The sequence below is a fragment of the Schistocerca americana genome, chromosome 11 (genome assembly GCF_021461395.2).
Source record: "Schistocerca americana isolate TAMUIC-IGC-003095 chromosome 11, iqSchAmer2.1, whole genome shotgun sequence".
Classification (NCBI taxonomy): Eukaryota; Metazoa; Arthropoda; class Insecta; order Orthoptera; family Acrididae; genus Schistocerca; species Schistocerca americana.
The window spans coordinates 112,915,595-112,938,455 of NC_060129.1; the positions used below are offsets into that span (position 1 = coordinate 112,915,595).

Here is a 22,861-nt window from a genome sequence, read left to right on the forward strand (position 1 = left end):
CTGTCAAAACTGTGCATTTTTTTAGCGGTTTTGATGTAATACAGGGTTATTACAAATGATTGAAGCGATTTCACAGCTCTACAATAACTTTATTATTTGAGATATTTTCACAATGCTTTGCACACACACATACAAAAACTCAAAAAGTTTTTTTAGGCATTCACAAATGTTCGATATGTGCCCCTTTAGTGACTCGGCAGACATCAAGCCGATAATCAAGTTCCTCCCACACTTGGCGCAGCATGTCCCCATCAATGAATTCGAAAGCATCGTTGATGCGAGCTCGCCGTTCTGGCACGTTTCTTGGTAGAGGAGGTTTAAACACTGAATCTTTCACATAACCCCACAGAAAGAAATCGCATGGGGTTAAGTCGGGAGAGCGTGGAGGCCATGACATGAATTGGTGATCATGATCTCCACCACGACCGATCGATCGGTTTTCCAATCTCCTGTTTAAGAAATGCCGAACATCATGATGGAAGTGCAGTGGAGCACCATCCTGTTGAAAGATAAAGTTGGCACTGTCGGTCTCCAGTTGTGGCATGAGCCAATTTTCCAGCATGTTCAGATACACGTGTCCTGTAACGTTTTTTTCGCAGAAGAAAAAGGGGCCGTAAACTTTAAACCGTGAGATTGCACAAAACACGTTAACTTTTGGTGAATTGCGAATTTGCTGCACGAATGCATGAGGATTCTCTACCGCCCAGATTCGCACATGGTGTCTGTTCACTTCACCATTAAGAAAAAAATGTTGCTTCATAACTGAAAACAAGTTTCGCACTGAACGCATCCTCTTCCATGAGCTGTTGCAACCGCGCCGAAAATTCAAAGCGTTTGACTTTGTCATCGGGTGTCAGGGCTTGTAGCAATTGTAAAGTAAGGCTTCTGCTTTAGCCTTTCCTGTTTAGCTCCCTGCTTGCTTTATTCGTCGACTTCCGCGGGCTACGCGTGAAACTTGTCCGCACGCGTTCAACCGTTTCTTCGCTCACTGCAGGCCGACCCGTTGATTTCCCCTTACAGAGGCATCCAGAAGCTTTAAACTGCGCATACCATCGCCGAATGGAGTTTGCAGTTGGTGGATCTTTGTTGAACTTCATCCTGAAGTGTCGTTGCACTGTTATGACTGACTGATGCGAGTGCATTTCAAGCACGACATATGCTTTCTCGGCTCCTGTCGCCATTTTGCTCACTGCGCTCTTGAGCACTCTGGCGGCAGAAACCTGAAGTGCGGCTTCAGCTGAACAAAACTTTGAGTTTTTCTACGTATCTGTAGTGTGTCGTGACCATATGTCAATGAATGGAGCTACAGTGAATTTATGAAATCGCTTCAATCATTTGTAATAGCCCTGAATTTCCATAGAGATCTGATTTTTATATGAATAATGTCTGAATATCTTCTGTTTAATGTTTTATAATTTTTTTAAATCTTTCAAATCCATATTTTTTCTTCTTTGCCAAAGATGTACATTTGTCTGTTGTTTGAATGTTAGTTTCTTTATGCTGACATTAAAACTGATATTCTATCAAGATTGTCTGAAATAATTCTTATGACACATGCTTATCACAATCCAAATGTGACTGACACATGTTAAATTTCTCTCACTATTACCTAACTATAGAAGACAAAGTTCAAGGTTTTGTGTGCTCATAATTTTGTCTCATAAAATACACACACACTTACGAGTTTCCATATGTAGGTTAATGGCTCATACTTAAGTCGGTAGCAAACATGTCAATGAAAACCTTAGAATGGTGACAAAAGACCACAAAATAATGGAAAGGTAAATACAATACAATGAATAACCATATTTAATTATCATCTCATAAAGACCACATCACATAATTATTTTTTAGAGGATTTCATCTTGCTTTCAACTCTTACAATTTTATTTTGCAACTGCAGTTTCGACATTAATCCATTTTCAAGCATCTACAGAACACAATACAATGTAATGAGAACAATTTACAGTGGGATTAACAAAAGGTACAACCAATTTTGTAGTTTTTTGACATTCATATACCATACGTAACATTTATATACTGTACTACAAGAAACTGGCATATAGATGGAGATAACAACATAATATGCACAATTGCACAACTAGTCACTGATGCTAGTCAATATTCCATTTTATGTGCTCAGATTACACATGTCACAAGACTAAAACGTATGCACTTACACTACGTTACAGTAAATATCTAAAATAAACAAGAAAATTTTTATTTCTGAGGTCTGTTTGTTCACGGAGCCATGTACTGTGGTTGTTCTCCGAAGGCACTATAAATTTACAGAATCAGGGATTTAGAAAATCAAGTGTGGTGAATGTAAAAATTTACATGTGGAGCAAACAGGTGGGTGTTTCTCCACCGGATTCAGAGAGCACACGAACATGAGTGAGAACTGTTAATCTTCATTTAGTGCACATCTATGAATCTATAATCTTAACACCAACAGCATTGAGGAATCATCTAAGGTACTATACAGGGTAGAGAAAGGCAGATTAATGGATGCTCTAGAAAAAAAATCGAAATTTACTTTGCCTTCAAAGAACAACCACAATACGTATTCACTGAACAAACAGCACTCAGAAATAAAAATTTCATTGGTTGTTTTAGGCATTTACTTTGATGTACTGTAAGTGGCCATTTTTAGATGTGTGAGATTATATATATCTAAAAACAAAGATGATGTGACTTACCAAATGAAAGTGCTGGCAGGTCGACAGACACACAAACAAACACAAACATACACACAAAATTCAAGCTTTCGCAACAAACTGTTGCCTCATCAGGAAAGAGGGAAGGAGAGGGAAAGACGAAAGGATGTGGGTTTTAAGGGAGAGGGTAAGGAGTCATTCCAATCCCGGGAGCGGAAAGACTTACCTTAGGGGGAAAAAAGGACGGGTATACACTCGCGCACACACACACATATCCATCCACACATATACAGACAGAAGCAGACATATTTAAATATGTCCCCCTAAGGTAAGTCTTTCCGCTCCCGGGATTGGAATGACTCCTTACCCTCTCCCTTAAAACCCACATCCTTTCGTCTTTCCCTCTCCTTCCCTCCTTCCTGATGAGGCAACAGTTTGTTGTGAAAGCTTGAATTTTGTGTGTATGTTTGTGTTTGTTTGTGTGTCTGTCGACCTGCCAGCACTTTCATTTGGTAAGTCACATCATCTTTGTTTTTACATATATATTTCCTACGTGGAATGTTTCCCTCTATTACCCTGTATATATATATATATATATACAGGGTGTACATAAAGTCCGGGAACACTTTCAATTATTTATTGCACAAGAACTAAACATTGTACAGATGTCATACATATTGCATTTTGAAGAGAAACTCTGAAAGTTTTTTTTTTCACAAACATTCGATATGCAAACCATGAGTGACCCGGCAGACGTCAGAACGGTAATAGAGTTGTTGCCATACCTGTCCCAGCATGGCATCGTCGACTGTGGCAGTTGCTTCCCACATTCTCTCCCAGACCTCTGCTACATCATTTGGTAGAGGTGGTACATACACCAGATCTTTAATGTGACACCATAGAAAAAAGTCACATGGAGTGAGATCTGGTGATCGGGGAGACAATTTCATGAAACAGCTGTCCTCTTCTGTAGTACGGCCGATTCATCGATGCAGCAGCTGACTATCAGCAAATTATCAAACTACGCTGTGGCAGTATACATGGAGAAAAAAAAAATAAATAAATAAAAATAAATCAGTATCTCTCTTCAAAATGACATGTATGATATCTGTACAATGTTTGGTTCCTGTGCAATAAATAAACGAAAGTATTCCTGGCTTTATGTGCACCCTGTGTCTATAGTCCACTTAATATTGCAGTACATAATATGGAATATTAACCAGTATCACTGACTAGTTGATCTCTGATGTGCAATAGCACATATTATGTTGTTATCTCTGCCTGTATGTCAAAACGTTGTATGTACAGCATATGAGTGTCAAAAAATGATTGTACCTACTGTCAATCCTACTGTAAATTGTTCTCATTATTGTATTACATTTTGTACATGCTTGAAAATGGCTTAATGTCATAATTTTGTCACAGAATAAAATCCTAAGAGCTGAAAGCAAGAAGAAATCCTTTAAAAGATTTATAGAAGATGTGGACTCATACTACAAGAAAATAAATTTGTCTGGTTGCAGACACACATTTCCAGTCCTGCCACATGCTAAAATTCTCATGCCACAGTCCTGTAGCACTCCACTACAGGAGTCAAAACAAAATAATGCAGTCCTTCGATAAAATGAAGTGCTGTGCTTCTCCACTGCAGCTGTGTGAGGCAAATCCAGATGACCTCTTTACCCACCTACCCAGTGTACAGCACTATGACCCCAAACAAAGAAGCAAAGCAAGCAGTGGAAACTTGTGGGTTCACCACTGCTGAAAGAGGTAAAGACTCGACCACCATCAGCCACGGTAAGGCTAACTGTTTCTTTTTTTTACTGCCACAGTGTGGTGCTAACAGACTATGCTCGTAATGGGCAAACCGCGGCAGGAGCATACTACCGAAATCTCTTGATGAGGTCAGTTGAAGGCTTTCATGAAAAAACATCATGGAAGCTGTCTGAGTGGGACGTCTATGCCCCACAACAATGCCCCAGCTCATTCTGCATAGGACAGCCACATGTGCTGCTTCTTTGAGCCATCAAATTTTGCCTCACATCCTATATTCTCGTAACATTCTTTTTCTTTTCCCTGATGAAGGAAGCATTGTGTGGCAAACATTTCCCGAAGAGACAAAATGCAGTCTTCTACAAGCAAAGTATCTGTCAAGGCATCCAATATTGGGGAAAAAATTGTCCCATAGAAAGGTGAATATGTAGGAGAAGAACTGAAACAAGCACCAAGATTCATGTTTCAAGGCGCTAACTGAAACTTGATGACTGCCACTCATACACTGCTTTTCTTGCTGAATATACAGTCTTGTACACATTAGTTTTTAAAGCAGACACATCTCATCAGAGGTTAACTGAAAATCTGTCCAATCAAAAACCAAACCACCTCAGTTCATGAGCCAATTGTGATTTGTGTGCATCCTCAAGAAAATACAACACTTTTCACTAACTCTCAAGACTCCATATGAAGTCATTTGGAATGTGACTATTTCTCTTGGTATTTGCAAGTGATATTCTGATCTACTGTTTATGAGCTCACTGGAGAAACAGTTAGTCTTTCCTGAAGACATACTTTGCAACACTGCCTCTAGTATTGATAATGGCTTAAAAATAGCACGATGGAGAATCCATATCCAGCTGAAGCCACTCATTGGTGATTAGATTCCACAGAGCTACCAATCTGTGAGGATGTTAATCGCAATGTTTCATTCGCTGTTCCAAATATCCCAAACATTTTCTGTGGGAGACTGCATGTATGCATGCAGCCCTGTGAACTTCGCTGTTGTCATCTTAGAAGACAGGAGTGTCTGGAGCATACTCATCATCAAGATACAGAAGAGAGGCCAACACTGATTTACCAGAATGTTGAAATCAGCATCCTTGTTCATGTCCACTGAAGCGCAGATGAGTAGACCCAAGTAATGTTAAAAATCATCCCAAAAACATCACACAACCAGCATGCCGGTAGTATGGGACTTGTGATGGGGTATTATAAAATACACAGTAAAATAATGAATACATGAAGCCACATGTTTGTTTGTTTTCCTTAAAATTCTGCGTCCTTTATTTTGTTATTTTACAATGCACACTTCATTATCCGCAGTTAAGTGGATATTCAACATAATATTTTAGTAATGAATCACCTTAGACACCCCCTCCCCCCCATTTTTAGTGTGTTTTATTCTCCCTTTAACATTGAGATTTCCAAGCATATATACACTGCTTAGTGTGCCTTTGTTTATTCATTATTTTAGTGGGTGTTTTATAACCCCACCCCCTTCTAATAATTTGTTCATATAGCATGCTTTATCAGTACAATCACTTTCTTTAGCATGATGTTTCACAATTGATCAATCCCCCCCCCCCCCCCTCCCCATTCTCTTTCCCCAATTTCCATTTGTCTTTTAATATCTGCAGGTTCTCCATCATGGTGCATCCTTTTGCAGTATTCCTTCATGTCAGGGGTCAACTCAACTATCAAGTATTGGGCCCCTTATACACCGATAATATTTTCTTGAAGCGTTTTTGCTTTGATACTCATGCTCGTTACAATTGCAGATTCAAACGCAAGTGCTTTTCATGCCTTTTTGTGGTATTGTAAAGAGTTTGCTATGTTTGCCAGAGCCTGCAAGCTCTTTATAAGCCACATGGCTTCACTGGCACACTTTCTTACCCCTCCTCCCCTCTCCTCTCCCGCTATCAACATTTTAGTAAAATGTTAATTCTAGTAATTAACTTGCACTTGTGAAACCACACACCTACTTGTTGTGGCTATACTACCTACCAGAGGCAACTTAAGGCCAGTGCCACTACTCTTCAGCCAGTCAGCACATGTCATCAGCTCTGCACATGACATACATACGCACTGTAGGCTCCAATGCCACGTTTTATATTTAAATGTCACACACACACACACACACACACACACACACACGCACACACACGTTTCAACTGACATACTGCACGTTTGATCCACTGTGAAATGTGTGGTAATTTAAAAAGTTTTCAGACAAATCTCTAAAGTAGACAGCTACTACTTTTATATCATGTACTTTAAATCGTGATTAAGAGAAGGACACACACGTGCTAGACAAAGCCAACAGTTCCCACATTGATTATAGATAATATACGATTCTACATGAGTATGCTTCACTAAAATTATTTGTAAACATTTCCTGTAATTTTTTTTATCATAATGATACCGCAACTGTTCTACACACACTGTTGCAATATTTGTTAATAGGTACAATATCTCCTGAAGAGGACAGTTTTAAAGTTGTCAAAACTATGGTCAAGATGTAATAAACCTATATTTCGCAAATGGTTGTCTGTTATTTCCAATCAGTTGAAGTAGTCAATTACTGTTGGGATAAGTACAGAGGAATTCATTTCTCACAAGCAACAAATCCTTTTACAATTCCCAGTTATGTGCTTGCGATTCAAAGTCTGATTAACATTGCTCGCTGCTTCTGTGTTTCATAATGCCTCAGAGAAGCTCTACATTCTTGGGAAGCCCAAACCACAGTACTTTCCACTGAAGAACCCAATGGTGCAGCACACGGCACTGCAGATTCCGAGACATACACTTGTGATGTCATAAGCACGTCGGGTGGCAGTCTCGTGTCGCCACGCAATGCCCCTGTAGCACCTTAAACAAAAAAAGAGTGCACAAGCCAAACGCAGAATAGAATTAATACATGTCACTGAGCACAATTACTCAATTATTTAAAATGTCAAGGATTCACATACTCTACCTATACATTCCAAAATTATAACATAATTCTGTACCCATACATCTGCACCCCTACAATTAAGTAATTGTGTCACAGTTCATAATACTTCTATTTTCGTAGACTATTTATTACAACAAAAGAATATATTGTTCCTTATTCCTACACTGAGTCTTAATAATACAACACACATTTTGAAAATCTACACGAACCACATATAAATCATTCTTAAACAACTATCTACGAGAATAATCCCAAAACTAAGGTCTCCTATTTTTTTTATAAGTACATAGACCTGTTTCTTTCTACAATTGTTTACATCAGTTTACAGCTGGAACATTTAGCTATTTTTCAACATAATCACCATTTCTGTCGATGCACTTTTGTAGACGCTGTGGCAGTTTTTGTATGCCCATGTCATACCAGCTCGCCGCCATGCTGTTCAGAAAGTTACGGACCTCTTCTTGCACCTTGTCGTCGGAGCTGAATCACTGGGACCACAATTAACGCTGACAGGTACTGAGATCCTCTGAAGAAACTCAAACGGGCAATTCAGAACTGGAGAAGAGGAATGTTGAGCAAGGGTGTACACATTCTTCGTGACAACGCTCGCCCACACATCGCTCGGCAAACCGTTGCTCTCCTGCAACAGTTTCAGTGGAACATAATCACCCAGCCACCCTATAGTCCTGACTTGGCGCCCAGTGACTATCACCTGTCCCTAGGTTAAAACAACATTTGGTTGGAAAGCGGTTCAGCTCCGACGACGAGATGAAAGAAGAGGTTCATAAACTGATGTAAACCATTGTAGAAATAAACAGGTCTACGTACTTATAAAAAAATAGGAGACCTTAGTTTAGGGATTACCCTCGTATTTTGTGTAGTCAGTAAATCTCATCTGAATAATGTATTTCTGTGGTTATACTGTATATTTATAACTACTTCATGTCCAGCATCCAATTTGTGCTCATTAAATGAGCTTACGTATCTTACACATGACCTCAATCCAGTTATCAATTTCTCTCCATCATAGCTTTGCAATGACTGATGCTATTAACCTCCTTGTTCTAGTTAGTTGTACCTACTTAGTATGAGTTGTGATATTCTTATAATTATATGGTCCCTTGTACTTTTATAGGGCAAAACTTAGCTTCTAACCAAAATATTGTCCTACACTGCAACGCTGCTCTGAGTATGGAAGCTAGTCAGCCGTTACTACCCCAAACTCTAGAACAGTTACCCCATCCAGTGCAGTTTGCCACACACTCAAGTAAAATGTATAGTTGTATCAGTTTAAATAATTGTGAATACGTACCATCCAGTGAGTCATCATTATCAAATAATGATGCTCTAGGCCTTCGCACTTCAAAAATTTCCAAATTCTCCACGTGTTATCAGTATTCCAATTATTGTTTTGAGAAAAATTACCCAAATTAACCCATTTAATATGTCTGCAATAACATTAGTTGCCACTTTCTGGGCAGCTATTGACGTCAAAGTCTCAACGTACTTATTGTACTTACAGGTATCTTCACGTTGAAAACTACAGAAATCCACCATAGTAATTTTTTAACTTCTCCAATAGGTTATAGATACCTTACCCCATAATAATAAACACATAATAACTGTAGTGCTTTATATTTTTATAATTTGCCATACTGTTTCACACCCAAAGCTTAGGGCTACACTCAGGAACTTGGTAACATAATAACAAACACAGCTGATACAATAGTGTTAATCCTATGGTCTCTGTGAACCACAAGATCCAGAATTACAAACTCATTGTATGGGCCATACCAAATTGGTGCTCCCGGAATTCTTTTCAAAGTCACCTATTACTTATATGAATATAATAGAGAGAAACATTCCACATGGGAAAAATATATCTAAAAACAAAGATGATGTGACTTGCCAAACGAAAGTGCTGGCAGGTCGATAGACACACAAACAAACACAAACATACACATAAAATTCAAGCTTTCGCAACCATCTGTTGCTTCGTCAGGAAAGAGGGAAGGAGAGGGCAAGACGAAAGGATGTAGGTTTTAAGGGAGAGGATAGACTTACCTTAGGGGGAAAAAAGGACAGTTATACACTCACACACACACACACACACACACACACACACACACACACACACACACACACACACACACACACACAGTCACACACACATACATATCCATCTGCACATACACAGACACAAGCAGACATTTGTAAAGGCAAAGAGTTTGGGCAGAGATGTCAGTCGAGGCAGAAGTACAGAGGCAAAGATGTTGAAAGACAGGTGAGGTATGAGCGGCGGCAAATTGAAATTAGAAATTAGCGGAGATTGAGGCCTGGTGGATAACGAGAAGAGAGGATATACTGAAGGGCAAGTTCCCATCTCCGGAGTTCTGACAGGTTGGTGTTAGTGGGAAGTATCCAGATAACCCGGATGGTGTAACACTGTGCCAAGATGTGCTGGCCGTGCACCAAGGCATGTTTAGCCACAGGGTGATCCTCATTACCGACAAACACTGTCTGCCTGTATCCATTCATGCGAATGGGCAGTTTGTTGCTGGTCATTCCCACATAGAAAGCTTCACAGTGTAGGCAGGTCAGTTGGTAAATCACGTGGGTGCTTTCACACGTGGCTCTGTCTTTGATCGTGTACACCTTCCGGGTTACAGGACTGGAGTAGGTGGCGGTGGGAGGGTGCACGGGACAGGTTTTACACCGGGGGCGGTTACAAGGGTAGGAGCCAGAGGGTAGGGAAGGTGGTTTGGGGATTTCATAGGTTACGAAGATTAGGTGGACGGCGGAAAGACACTCTTGGTGGAGTGGGGAGGATTTCATGAAGGATGATGGATCTAATTTCAGGGCAGGATTTGAGGAAGTCGTATCCCTGCTGGAGAGCCACATTCAGAGTCTGATCCAGTCCCGGAAAGTATCCTGTCACAAGTGGGGCACTTTTGGGGTTCTTCTGTGGGAGGTTCTGGGTTTGAGGAGATGAGGAAGTGGCTCTGGTTATCTGCTTCTGTACCAGGTCGGGAGGGTAGTTGTGGGATGCGAAAGCTGTTTTCAGGTTGTTGGTGTAATGGTTCAGGGATTCCGGACTGGAGCAGATTCGTTTGCCACGAAGACCTAGGCTGTAGGGAAGGGACCATTTGATGTGGAATGGGTGGCAGCTGTCATAATGGAGGTATGCTTGTTGGTGGGTTTGATGTGGACGGACGTGTGAAGCTGGCCATTGGACAGGTGGAGGTCAACATCAAGGAAAGTGGCATGGGATTTGGAGTATGACCAGGTGAATCTGATGGAACCAAAGGAGTTGAGGTTGGAGAGAAAATGCTGGAGTTCTTCTTCACTGTCAGTCCAGATCATGAAAATGTCATCAATAAATCTGTACCAAACTTTGGGTTGGCAGGCCTGGGTAACCAAGAAGGCTCCCTCTAAGCGACCCATGAATAGGTTGGCATATGAGGGGGCCATCCTGGTACCCATGGCTGTTCCCTTTAATTGTTGGTATGTCTGGCCTTCGAAAGTGAAGAAGTTGTGGGTCAGGATGAAGCTGGCTGAGGGAATGAGGAAAGAGGTTTCATGTAGGGTGGCAGGTGATCAGCGTGAAAGAAAGTGCTCCATCGCAGCGAGGCCCTGGACGTGCGGAATATTTGTGTACAAGGAAGTGGCATCAATGGTTACAAGGATGGTTTCCGGGGGTAACAGACTGGGCAAGGATTCCAGGCGTTCGAGAAAGTGTCTGGAAAGTGTCCGTGATCTGAAGTGTCGGAAAGTGTCCATGATCTGAAGGCTGACCGATCCATCGTCATTCTTCCGGCGGACAAGGGTTCCACGACCGTGATACTTGATCGTCGTCCTACCCCCCCTTAAAATATGACAATCCTGGTGATGTCTGTGCTTTGTGGACATACAGAATCTCATCTATGGCTGTGAGAATCTTCACACGTGTCCTCAGATTCATATCTGAATAAAATCTTCTCGAAAGGGGATAATTTTATTCAAATTATTGTGGCTTGAAGACCAAGATAATTTTATTCAGGATGTTGACATGACGATTGACACCATCATCACTGCACAACCAATATAGCACATCCAAAATGTATGGCAATTCTCCAAAAGGACCATCCTGCCATTTGGAAGGTCACAATTTCGCCCCTTTCAAACTCATCCAGTTGGCCACAGGAAGCATGAATGCATCTCCATGGCACAGTTGCAGTTTGCACCACACTGAGCCTTTTGGCTGCGAGCATTCGCTATTAGAAAGGTAGCCACGGATGGCACTCTGGTAGCTATGCCATTATGTTATCTGTCGGCAGACGGTGTTGAAACCATTATCAGTACACCGATAATCTTCCAGGTGGAATTAGTTGTCTTCGGATCAAAATTGACGTTGTCTTTCTAGGTATACTAATGGTTTTTCCAGCAGCATATATTTATACACTGACATGCTAAAAAAATGGTATAGGCATGCATATTCAAATGCGGAGATATGCAAACAGGCAAATACGGCACTGTGATCGCAACACCTATATACGACAAGTGTCTGCCACAGTTGTTAGATCGGTTACTGCTGCTACAATGGCAGGTTATCAACATTTAAGTGAGTTTGAATGTGGTGTTATAGTCGGTGCACGAGTGATGGGACACAGCATCTCCGAGGTAGCAATGAAGTTGGGATTTTCCCGTATGATTATTTCACGAGTGTACCGTGAATATCAGGAATCGGGTAAAACACCAAATCTCTGACATCACTGCTACCGGAAAAAGATCCTGCAAGAACGGGACCAATGATAACTGAAGAGAATCGTTCAACATGACAGAAGTGCAACCTTCCCAAAAATCGCTGCAGATTTCAATGCTGGGCCGTCAACAAGTGTCAGCAAGTTAACCATTCAATGAAACATCGTCGATATGGACTCTGGAGCTGGAGACCCACTCGTGTACCCTTGATTACTGCACAACACAAAGCTTTATGCCTCGCCTGGGCCTGTTCGACACCGACATTGGACTGTTGATGACCGAAAACGTGTTGCCTGGTCAGACGAGTCTCCTTTCAAATTGCATCGAGCAGATGGGCGTGTATGGGTATGGAGACAACCTCTTGAACCCATGAAGCCTGCATGTCAGCAGGGGACTGTTCAAGCTGGTGGAGGATCTGTAATGGTGTGGGGCATATGCAGTTGGAATGATATGGCCCCTGATATGTCTAGATACTACTCTGACAGGTGACGCATACTTAAGTATCCTATCTGATAACCTGCATCCATTCATGTCCAATGTGGATTCTGACAGACTTGGGCAATTCCAGCAGTACAATGCTACATACCATACACCGGAATTGCAACAGAGTGGCTCCAGGAACACTCTTCCGAGTTTAAACGCTTCCGTTTGCCACCAAACTCCCCAGACATGAAAATTATTGAGCATACCCTGGGATGCCTTGCAACGTGCTGTTCAGAAGAGATCTCCACCCCCTTGTACTCCTATGGATTTATGTTCAGCCCTGCTGGATTCATGGTGTCAACTCCCTCCAGCAACACTTCAGACATTAGTTGAGCCCATGCCACATCGTGTTGCGGCTCTTCTGTGTGCTTGCGGGGACCCTACAAAATATTAGGCTCATGTACCAGTTTCTTTGGCTCTTCAGTGTATATTTCTGGTATAAATTAGGCTAAGTATTACTCGTACTCCTCTTGTTCCCTGGATCAGTTTGGATGTCCTACTGGACATTCCTTTACTTTAAATTTCTTAATTCATGAATAGTGTTGATTAGGGCCGTACTATACTTGCCTTTCACCCTTCCCATTGCCAGTAGCTAATACTGTTGTTTACAAAAAGTCCTTTATATAAAAGCTTCAGTACTGTTATGTACAAGCTCTTGTTGATTCGCCTAGCCACATCTTGTTGAATATGGTCGCTAATGTTAGATTTTTATATTTTTGTTAAAAAATCAATTCACAACTTGAGAATATCTGTCCTTTATGGTAATGTAGACTATAAATTCTGTCATTACATGTGTTAAATGAATGGACGTTTATGTTTCACAGTTGCTAATACTGCTCTGCAGTAAAACAATTACTTTATTGAAACTGCTTGCAGCTGTCAGGTTCTTCACTTGAAGAGTGTCCATATATTTTAATAAATTCACTGGTATTATACTTACATAATGTGGTCGCTGCTTGCAAGGTGCCGGTACCTTGTAGTCTCGAGTATCTAGTTTCTTGCAATAATTATATTATGCCCTCTTCCACCAAACTACTACTTCCATACTGCTTACAGGCTTGAAACTGACTGTCGCGACTTGCAAGGGTTTCTGTCAAATTTCTTGACAGTGGAGTTGAAATTCGTTGATTGGAATCTCACTCTGAAGTCAGTCTTACCTCACAGTAATCGATCACTATTGAAATAAATAAGAAGGAAAACACTTCACACAAGCAATGAATTTATAAACTGTGTAGCCAGATTTAACAATTGTCCATATTAACAACTGTCCAGTTTAACAACTGTGCAATTACGAGCTTGCTGTTCAAAGTCTGACTAACAACACTCACTTCTTCAGTGTGTCCCATTCTTCAGAAGCCCAATACCGTGAAACTTCAACACAGAAGGAACTCCAAGGTGCAGCACAGATCACTGCAGGCTCCGAGACGTATACTTGTGATAATGTACATAAGTGTGTCGGGTGGCCATCTCACACTGCTGCACGACGACTTTCTAGCACCTCGAACATAAAAGAACACACAGACCAAAGCTAGAATAGTATTAAACACATAACTAATTCACTTTAACAAATCCTATATGTAAATGAGCACAATTACTCAGTTATTTAAAAGGTCAAGGTAAAAGCACGCTCCCTATCCATTCTGCAATTATAAAATAATTCTGTACCCTTACAATACCCGAGGCAGACAATTCTTCTGTGCCCATCCATTCACTGAGCCAGCTTACTGCCAGTCATTTCTATGTAAGAAGCTGTGCAGTGAACACACATTAGCTGGTAAACAATAGAGATTCTACATGGTTCATTCAAAAAGTTCCGATACTGATGTTATTCCTAGTGTACGAGCAATGTCAGTGCAGTAACTACGGTGGCAGCTCCAACTAGCAACTATAACAACACATATGCACTCAACCAGTCAATTGCGAGAAGCCAGTGTTAAATGGTCAGCATGTGGCCACAGTGTGTCGACGTCACTTGTCACAAACCGACACGGAGCAACATCTCTAAACCAAGTGTTCTAGACTTTTTCAGAATGTTTTGAAAAAGAGAAAAGTACGTGCAAATTTTGTCCCACACACCCTGATTCACAAACAAAAACAATGACACACGAATGACTGCACCAACTCAATTGAATTGCAAATCGCAGACAATTCTTTTCTAAAAATAATCATCACGGGTTATGAGACTTGGTGTTATCAATACAGACCTAGCACAAAATGACAAGATGCAGGTATCTGCATGAAGGGTTAGCACTTTGACAATGTAACCAACACTTGAGCCAAAGTGATGTGCGAACTGAATGACATCCCAAAGAGGTACTTTCTTGACAGCGTCGTAGTTGTATGAACATTGTGCATGTTGTACTTAAGTGGGGCAGATGGAGGGGGAAACTATGTAGAATACAATACCTGAAACATTAAAACAAACCGTAATAACTTTCCACTATTTTTTATTAATCCACTTTCAAAACATTTTGGACAGATGGGGTAGAATAACCATTTGTGCTAGGGACACAGGAACCCTGTTGCTTAGCATGACTCAGAGACTAATACATGTACTTTAAGTGCTTTTGAATGTTATTTTTAAAAAAGTATATTATTGTACTAAAAAAAGTTTGCTTCAGTATATCAGTCAGTAGAAGAATTAATAGCATTTATCACCTGCAAGGGTACTGATATTGATCCTGTCCCAGAGAGATACTGAATCTGCCCTTACACATCTTTGATCCAGTGAGTTAGCATCACTGACGGGCAAGCCCCTTTGTACTAGCAGGGTACTGCTCGACACCCACCATTTGCTTTGGCATGTAAGTGATGTAGTCTCATCTGAGCCTTCTTAAAGAGAGGACAATGAGTGTGCACACAGTATGCGATCAGGAATAAAAGGTATTATTATGAGGAACTGAAATTATTTGAATAGTCAGGAGATGGTTTTAAATTATGACCAACTGTAAAGAACTTACCAGCAATGGGAACATCGATTAAAAAGTGCTAAACGCATAAATGCAACTGCAGAGTGAGTGCGGTTATGCTCAAAGAGATAACCTTGCTTGTGATTTGAGCACAATAAAGCACGTACAGTCAAATCAATGTGAACTTCATTTAACCTGGCCATGTTAATGACAGTATTTTGGTCAGTGTTTTGATGAAAACTGTGGGGAATATAGGGGGCACATGTCATCAGGCACACAGTTAAGAACTTTATCGAAATGATGTGTGTATCCTCCACGCTGTTGCAACTGTCAAGTCCGATTACCTATTAAAAATCAGACAGACAATGTAGGTGAGTTAGCTTAAATAAAAGGAATGGCAACTTACACACCTAACAGAATTACATGCCCTTCTGGACATTATCATCTACCACAAACCTTGTTTTGATATCATGAACTGTTCAGGAAATAAAAGGGGATGTTATGCCTTATACACCATCCTGCTTTGTGTGTGTGTACAGAGTGTATTACTATTAGTGGCAAAAACTGCAACTGTTCAGCAATAGGAGTAGAAATGTTACAATAAACCTAGGTCCACAAACGAGCCATCTGTGAGATAACTGCACATGTGTGGTTCTGGGTGAGACAGCCACAACTGTTCTTTTCAGAAATCTAATCAGAACTTGTCACGAAACAAGCTCGGATATTTTTACTACCCTTCTTGTTTTGTCATCTGCCTCCTTAAAATTCATTTTTTTTTTCATGTCTCACTAATTACCATTAACAATTGTGAGTATAATCTGCATTTCCAAAAAAGAGAAAGGTTGACCCTGAGTTTTAAAGAATGTAACACAATTTTGTGCTTAGTTTTATGTACGTAATTGATTTTCTAATCTATTTCGATTATCCCTAGTTAATATCTTTTGTTATAGGGTGAAATTAGTAATTGTTTCGTAACTTAAATTCTATTTTTGACTTACAAACAAATATAATTTCTGTACTAATTATAAACATTTGGAGGAACAACTAACAGTACGCTTAAGGGATCTATTTGGCTTTATTCGAAAACATGTTAGCAAAGCCAGTCCTTAATTAGTTCCAAAGTAATCAACAGTTTTGTCAAAAGTACTGTTTGCGTAACGATGTCTGTTAATTTCATCATTTAAACAAATAATTTGGCCTAACTCTTGTAACAGAAGAAACTGTTAAAAAAAACAAATTTTTCGATGTATTCAGTTAATAGAATGTGTTAAGTTTCAATTGTAATTTCTGTAAATTAAACATTGAACAACGTATAGTTTCAATACCTATTATTGTGAGGATATATAAGGGCCCGATTTTTGGTATTGAGGCAGTCAGTCCACAGCTGAGTTTCAGACAAGAAACCTGTGTTGGTTAGAACAAGAACAATGCATCAACTTAACCATAAAATAAGTGTTACACCACAACAACAATGCATCAACTTAACCGTGAAATAAGTGTTACACCAATAGGCCATGCGTTAAAGCAATGACAGTGTCTGTTAAATTTATCTGAAAGACTGTGATTGTGTGGTTAGGTTGTTACTGCTCCTAGATGTTCAACAGAAAACTATTGTAGCAGTATGTGGAGGTTTGCCTGCAAACTATTAATGAGGCTTATCGAAAGTTAAACAATAGTACACTGGCCATATAACTGTGTGATATTGAGGGTTTGTGAACAGTGAAAGTAAATAACCATGAAACGCAACTGTACAACTACCGGCTACATCATTTACAATAATCAGTGCCGATATTACAAACCCCATTTTTCAGCCAGTGTAGCAACGCAGTACCTCGACACCGAGGACAATCAATGAAGAAATAAAGCAGGTGATCGTCACAAACTGGAAGGAACTAGTTCTTTTCCATGACTCACCATTCACTCACAAAAATAAGTAAAAGGAAGGTACACTGCCTAAAATTCAGGTCATTAAACCTGTATTTTTATCTGATCTGGTCCTATGTTGAAAGAATGGTAGTGTTATGTGCCTAGTAATTTTCAGATACAAAAGTTTTAAATTCTGTCTGCTGTAAAAATTGAAATTTTTATCCGATTTGGTCCTATCTTGAAAGAATGGTAGGGTTATGTCCCCAGTAATTTTCAGATACAACAGTTTTAAATTTTGTCTGCTGTAAAAATTGAAAATATTACAACAAAACCCTAAATATTTTTTATCTAGTGGAAAAATTCATTCTTGTTATATTTTGATACTTTTGTTGGAAAAAATACAGTATAAAAACTATAACAACTGTAACTGAAGTGTATCGGCAGTCATCATTCACCGTCAGTATTACCATATGGGTTCCCACAATGAAAAAATTAATCAATACTGTCATTCATAAATAAAAATTGATCCATTTTAGTTGATGTGAGCCTATTTCTCTTCTCAGAGCATTCTGTCCTGGTTTTGAAAATATTCGTTCACAGACCACTGCTGTTGCTGTGATACATACTACTTTTAGAGCCAATTGATACAGCACTGGCCACAGACTTTTTCTTGTTTCCTGCCAGTTTAAGGCATCAGTGTTTCTAGGCAAATATCCCTCCACTAAATATTTGTTCAAACTGACAATTACTGCAGTTTACAGGTCATGACTTGCTTGAAGCTGACTAACAGTTTCATTCAGCTCCTCCCAGATTGAAGAAAACTCACGTGTCACAGTGGTAACTGTTTGAGAAATGAGATTTTATTTACCTTTTTTTTTTTTTTTTTACCAATGCTTTAATTTCTGTAACAGGCTGCTCTTAGCAGTCCTGAAATGTTTTGTTGTAAGAAAATCCTTGCCTTTGAATCGAGAGTCCAGTAACATTGCCCAAGTTATCAACTCGTTGCTGGAATATAACACCAAACCAATCTGATAACCATTTAAGCAAATTATCAACCAATGACTATTTCTTTAGGCTATTCTTTATTTTTGTCTTTAAAAGATTTTAGTTGCCATTTCACTAATCTTGGCACAATTTTCATTTCTGAAAGTGAGACTGTTTTCTCCAAGGATGCCTCCTTTGGTTACCTTATCAAAAACTTTCAAAATCTGTAAACACTACACCATTATCTCCCAGTCTGTATCTTAAGTTTAAGGTGATCAATTTTCCAACTAAAATAGCAAGACACGAAATTATGTGATCTTTACAAGAAACAAATCTATGCAACAGTTTGCTTAAAGCAAAGGGTCTCTGCTTAAGAAACGTAGCAACTAGCAACGTATTTAGCATTGTCAATGGTTTTCTTTATGGAATTCTGAATTGTATGTCGCACAGTGAGGTTTAAAGAAGCTTGGGATAATATGGGGAAATTTTAGAAGCGTAGCAGGTAATTTCATGTTTGACACATTTTTCTCTTATTATGGAAATTATTTTAAAATTGATATTGTATTTGGGATAACAGACTTTACCCAGTTTGAGACGTTTTGTGCATTGTGTCTGTCTTCGAATTGTGAGGAATCTAAAAGGTATGACTTTAGTTCACTCCTCACACCTATGAAATGTACAGCGAGTGCATTGAAACTAATGTTATTTACACTCATCCACACATCATATGTAAGGCAGACTGCCTTTGCGGGGCCCAAATCATTTTTTTTATTTTATCAAATAATTCATTATGCAAATTAGGCATTCATGAATCTCGGAGACACTGCACATCGGACTTACAAACAATGTCCTACCCTTGAAAATAAAATTTATTACAAGCAGAGACCAAACATAGCAGTCAATCTGAGAGAAACAATGACTAAGACATACCAAAACATTTATCTCGAACATAAAGATCAAATGCTTTATGAGAAAGCTTTTGTGTTCTAGGATAAGAGTAGGCAAAGTAGAAGCTGCAGCTGATCCCATTGTCCCAACAAAAGAACTAAACCAGTCATTGAACCGTAAACAAAACACAGACTTGATTGTGTAAATCATGGAATGCTTCTAGATAAGCTCAAGTATTGTGGTATGAATGGGACAGTGCTCGAATGGTTTAAATCATACCTAACTGGAAGAGTGCAGAAAGTTGAAGTAAGCAGTTCACATAATATGCAAAAAACTGGTGATTTCTCAAACTGGGGAACAATCAAGAATAGGGTGCCGCAAGGTTCGGTCTTGGGTCCTCTGCTGTTCTTAATATATATTAATGACTTGCCATTCTATATTCAAATACTAACAAAGAGAGAGAGGGGCCGGCCAGTACTTAGCTCAGTACAGCCGATAGATACACATAAAACAGAACCGAAAATTTACGTTCCTAGCTTTCGGAACAAATGTTCCTTCATCGGGGAGGAGAGAGGGGAAAGAAAGGGAAGAAGGGAAAGGAGATTCAGTTACTCACAACCCAGGTTATGAATCTCCTTTCCCTTCTCTCCTCCCCGATAAAGGAACATTTGTTCTGAAAGCTAGGAGCGTAAATTTTCGGTTCTGTTTTATGTGTATCTATCGGCTGTACTGAGCTGAGGTAAGTACTGGCCAGCCCCTCTATCTCTTTGTTAGTATTTGTTTCACATCTCATATGAGATTTTCCATTCTATATTCACAAAGATGCAAAGCTGCTATTTTTTGCCGATGATACAAGTATAGCTATCACACCCAACGGACAAGAATTAACTGGCAAAATTGTAAATGATGTTTTTCAAAAAATCATTAAGTGGTTCTCTGCAAATGGACTCTCATTAAACTTTGACAAAACACAGTATATACAGTTCCACACAGTAAATGGACTGACACCATTAATAAACATATACTTCGATCAGAAATCGGTCGCTAAGGTAGAATATTCAAAATTTCTAGGTGTATGCATTGATGATGGGTCGAACTGGAAAAAACACACTGAGGATCTGCTGAAACGTTTGAATTCAGCTACTTATGCTATTAGGGTGATTGCAAACTTTGGTGATACACAACTGAGTAAATTAACTTACCACACCTATTTTCATTATCTCATTTTGTATGGCATCATATTCTGGGGTAACTCATCATTGTTAAAAGAGTGTTCATTGCACAAAAGCAATGTAATTAGAATAATTGCTGGAGCTCATCCAAGATCATCCTGCAGACACTTATTTAAAGATCTAGAGATCTCCACTGTAGCCTCACAATATATATATATTCACTTATGGAATTTGTTATTAACAATCCGAACGAATTCAAAAGTAATAGCAGTGTACATGGCGACAACACTAGGGGAAAGGATGATCTTCACTACTCAAGGTTAAATCTAACTTTGGCTCAGAAGGGGGTAAATTATGCTGCCACAAAAGTCTTTGGTCACTTACCTAATAGTATTAAAAGTCTGACAGATAGCCATATAGCATTTAAAAGGAAATTAAAAGAATTTCTTAATGGCAACTCCTTCTAAACATTAGATGAATTTTTGGATGTTGTAAGTGGGTAAATCCCCCCCCCCCCCTCACACACACACACACACACACACACACACACACACACACACACACACACACACACACACACACACACACACAAAATATATATATATATATATATATATATATATATGTCATGTAATATTTTGTGTAATGTAGCATCTTGTATAGACACCTTTTACTAACCTGAAACGTTCCACATCATTACGAAGTGTCATATTCATGATCTCTGGAAGAAGTACTAATCTAATCTTACTGATTATTTTGTGGAGGTAAATGGTGGTAATCATGACAAATTCTTTCTTGAGCTGACAATGCTGTTGAAAAATCCTTCAGCTCAGCATTTACTGCACAGGACGGCATTGCAGTCCAAATGATCAAGCTTATTGTACAACCACTACTGCTCATAATAACTACTGCTCCTTATACCTTTAAGCTCTTGCCCAGACAACAGACCAGAAACACTCATTCCCATCAGAATATAAGCAATACAGATTCGACTGCTATCAAGAGTAGCTGGATCATTCTGTCCGATGGAAGAGTGAATGGAGACATCAGAAAAAAGTGAGAGTGAAAATTTTAAATGAGCAGATTAAAGAATACAGAAACAACTGAAAGGATTACCTCAGAATAATGGAAGAGGACAGGTTACCAAAATTGGTGATAATCATAACCTATTGGGTAGAAGATATTTCGGAAGGCTGAGGAAAATCAACAATTTCAACCAAGAGGGCGATATAGGCAAATGCCTAATACATGTAGAGAGAAGGAGATGACATATTAAAAACATTATGACTTTTTATGTAACTGCAATTTTAGTAAGTTTTGTAATTACATGTAAAACTCTGGTCTGATGTAAGAGGACTCCTGAAGGCAATAATCTGTTCAGATTAAATGAAGAAATAAAACATTAAATATAATACACAGATTGTCCCAGATGAATGGTCAGTGTTCAGGGATGTGACAGGAAGGATCATTTGAAGCAAAAAAGTAAAACATTTCATGTGAACATATGCACTACTCTGAATGGTTTCCGAGATAGAACATATTTAATGGACATTGTTACTTATTTTCTTTATTATTCAGTACTCTGTCATTGGTGGCACTGTACCATAGTAGTGCTGGCAAAGTCAAGATGAATAATTTTATATAGGGCACGTAGTCTATCAAATCAGGAAACGACCTCAAACTGGTTTACCTACACCTCAAGTCATGCGCATTGTGCAGGATTTTCCATATTCTCTCACTCTCTTCATGCAACCTATAAGTCCTCAAGAAAAAAAGAATAGGACCTTTTTAAAGGAAATTTAACGAAGTTTAATTTTGTACCACAAAAAGTTTTCACTAGATATCACAGATTTCGTGTTATTCAAGAAAAACATCCAAAAGTAACTTTAAATATGTTCTGTCTCTCAGAAACCATTTGGAATAGGGCATATTTCCATATTGAGTTTGTTTGCTTCAGATGATTATTCCTGCCATATCTCTGAATATTGACTATTCCTCCTGAGAGAGTCTTTATACACAGACTATCATGTGTGTTAAAATTATTGTGTGTTATACATACAATTATATTTAGCATCCTGTCCAGCCAAAGTAATTAAAATGTGCATAAAGGCTACTGACACACCAACAACAGCAACTATGAATGAAACAGACATAGAAGAAGACATAACAGTACACCTAACAAGAACACTCACACAACAAGAAAACAGAACCACTACAACACAAGAAAACAATGACTAGATCAAATCAAATTACAAAGAATAAAGAGCAAATTACATAGAATAAAGAGCTGAACTCAGACTGAGAGGTGCTCAGTCGAGACAGTGAATTGCAAGCTCTGTATCACTGTTCCAGAAGTGCAGAGAAAGAAAGACGCCTCAAACTGCCGTGTGGTGTGTTCCATGTGATCTCGTCTGTGAGTGTGGCGGAGAGCAG

General features: G+C 39.2%; 1 long non-coding RNA gene across 4 annotated transcripts in view; it reads right to left on the bottom strand.

Moving 5' to 3' along the window:
* Nucleotides 1-6,049: 6,049 nt before the first annotated feature.
* Nucleotides 6,050-22,861, bottom strand: part of LOC124553630 — a 49,382-nt gene continuing 32,570 nt past the window's right edge. For 3 of the 4 annotated variants that reach the window (XR_006968089.1, XR_006968087.1, XR_006968088.1), the window contains 2 exons: nt 13,938-14,107; nt 6,050-7,301 (listed from right to left, as the gene is read on the bottom strand). This is a non-coding gene — a long non-coding RNA (uncharacterized LOC124553630). Of the gene's footprint in view, nt 7,302-13,549; nt 14,108-22,861 lie in introns of all 4 variants that reach the window. The other variant, XR_006968090.1, reaches the window with a different exon arrangement.